The sequence below is a fragment of the Montipora foliosa genome, chromosome 4 (assembly GCF_036669935.1).
Source record: "Montipora foliosa isolate CH-2021 chromosome 4, ASM3666993v2, whole genome shotgun sequence".
NCBI classification, from domain to species: domain Eukaryota; kingdom Metazoa; phylum Cnidaria; class Anthozoa; order Scleractinia; family Acroporidae; genus Montipora; species Montipora foliosa.
Genome location: NC_090872.1, coordinates 35752845 through 35755344, shown reverse-complemented (window position 1 = coordinate 35755344; position 2500 = coordinate 35752845). Strand labels below are relative to the sequence as shown.

Here is a 2500-nt window from a genome sequence, read left to right as displayed (position 1 = left end):
TAGCCAATCAGATGTCCCCATTTTCGCGAACGATGCGAATCATTGGGTGGGAATTCGCTCAGCTGTCAACATTGGTACAAATGGGGACATACAATTGGCTATCAATTAACTCTCGTGGGAATACCGGATCTCGCAGAAGATCTAAAAATAACTTAAGAGGGATTACGATGGGAATAGGGCCAATATGAGGGATTACTTCTCTTACCTTCATACTCTCTTGGTTTGGTGTAAAAGGCGGCCGCAACGCCGGGTTTTCTAAACGTTTCAGATAAGGGCGATATATACCAGAGACCAAATCCCACAGCACTTGTCTCAGGCGTCCAAGAGCCTAAGCCAAGTGCTGTAAGAATAGGACACGGAATTGGTGGCATTTTGGTGCTCTGAACTCTCTATACTGGTTGCACATGTAAATCTTCCAAACAAATTACAACAATGTAACGGTTGTCATTTGCGCTACAAACGAAACTAGCGTACCCATTCATGCAAGTCTGATTGAAATGACATGACAGAAGAGGTCACTTACTGTGTGCTTCGGAAGTTGATCTGGTAGAATGGTTTATTATGTTCACGTAATAAGAGGTGTATTTGAAGACTTAGTTATTTAAAAAAAATGCCATTAGACGATATTCAAGTCCTATTTTGCAATTTCGTACCTTCAAACACTTTTCAAGTTTGATTTTTAAATGTCATTTTTTTATTCCAGAATGTCCAGTCGGCCACAGACTAAAATAAGTAAAGAAGTAAGGCCCGTTTCAAACGTCGAACTTTACATTTCCCGCATCTAATTAATGGAAACGAGCGAAAACAATAGATTTTTCTCATTTGCATTAGATTCGGCTCATGTAAAGTTCGACGTTTGAAACGGGCTTAAGGGTAAAAAGGAAGTACGCCACAAAGAGTCGCCTCTCTGTTCCTGTGCCCATTCTCATTTGTTTCTCGCATTGTCCCTATCAAATATATCGACGAAGCCCATTATTAATACCAAAACTGAAAAGGTCAGTCCCAGACGTAAATTTTTGGTAACAATTTACAGCAAATTAATGCTGTTGCTAACAGCCTCTGAACTTTCTATACTGGTTGCACTTGTAAATTGTCCGAACAAATTACAGCAAATGTAACGGCTGTCATTTGGGCTATAAACGAAACTTGCGTACCCATTTATGCAAGCGTCTGATTGAAATGACATGACAAAAGAGGTCGGTTATTGTCTGCTTCGGAAGTCGATGATCTGCTAGAATGGTTTATTATGCTCACATAATAGGAGGTGTATTTACAAAAATGCTATTTATAGACGATATTCAAGTCCCAGTTTGCAATTTCGCGTCTGACCCGAGTAGCATTATTTGTGCCCGAGCAGAGCCAGGGTGAAAATGATACCATGAGAGACAAATAAACTATATGCCCGACGAAAGTGAGAAGGCTCTGAGCTTTGCAGATTTTTAAAGATGCAAGACGGCTTACCAGGCAAAAGGTGTGTGGGTATACGGTGTACGTTCACGTCATTAAGATTCCTAAGAAAACTTGTACAGCAGCAAAGCCAGATAAGACACACAGCAACGAAAAAGAATGGGAATTATCTTTTCAAAAAAAGTTGTGAATAAACTTATTCCAGAGCACCACACTAAGTTACCTTGATTATGTTTAAAATATCTTGTACGTCTTTGTCCCCCGGTGTCTCTGCTTCTGCTGTGCTAACAACAGCCTGATCTGATTCGCATTGTGCACTGAAAGATAGCAAGAACAGATTGCGAATCATTTATCTCAGATCCCTGGCCTTCTGTTTCTTCAACATTAAACCATCGTAAAACTGACGAAATCTACACAGAAACCATGAAAAAGACGACGTTGTCCTCAGATTGAAACTCAGCTTACCTTGGTTCTTAATCTCTGAAAGGTGGTTTTCCTTCTCTAATGCAACAAAGGCAACGTCATCTTACTGGAGCAAGCTTTTGAGTCATTATGTTTAAAACTTCATGGAGCACTCTAAGAGTTTTAAGTATGTTTAAAAGTAAAAATTACACACTACTTTCCGATCTTTTACACCAACTAATGATTGTGTTTTCTTTTTGCCCTCTTTTGTATAGAAATTTATGTAGTGTTTTTGAATAGTAAGTAATGATTGTATTTTCTTTACGCTCTCTTTTGTATAGAAATTTATGCAGTGTTTTTGAATAGTAAGCGCCCATTAAAGTCTCGATGAAAAATACGTTACAATTATATTCAAACTAAAAAATATAAAAATTTTTGAAATATGGTGATTGCCTCTGTTGTTAATTAAAAGATTTTTAGAAAAACCTGCATCAACAAAAAAGTCACTTAACCAAACGAAAAAGAAGACAAGCCTTTTGAGAGATTGTTGAAAAAACATATGGTATGACTATTCAATGGTCATTTTTGTTAAAGTATTGAATACATAGATATGAATGGCATATCCTTGGCTCTCTGAGTCCTTTCTCAGGTGAATAACTAATAGACTACATGAGCGACCCAAATTTTGTCA

General features: G+C 37.8%; 1 protein-coding gene across 1 annotated transcript in view; it reads right to left on the bottom strand.

Moving 5' to 3' along the window:
- LOC138000714 (gamma-aminobutyric acid receptor subunit beta-3-like) overlaps positions 1-1922 on the bottom strand; it is a 31499-nt gene extending 29577 nt beyond the window's left edge. Inside the window, exons 1-2 of the mRNA XM_068847324.1 lie at positions 1873-1922; positions 1631-1724 (exon numbers count right to left, since the gene is read on the bottom strand). The gene's annotated coding sequence lies outside the window, so the exon portion shown is untranslated. The remainder of the gene's footprint in view (positions 1-1630; positions 1725-1872) is intronic.
- Between the last annotated feature and the right edge of the window lie 578 nt (positions 1923-2500).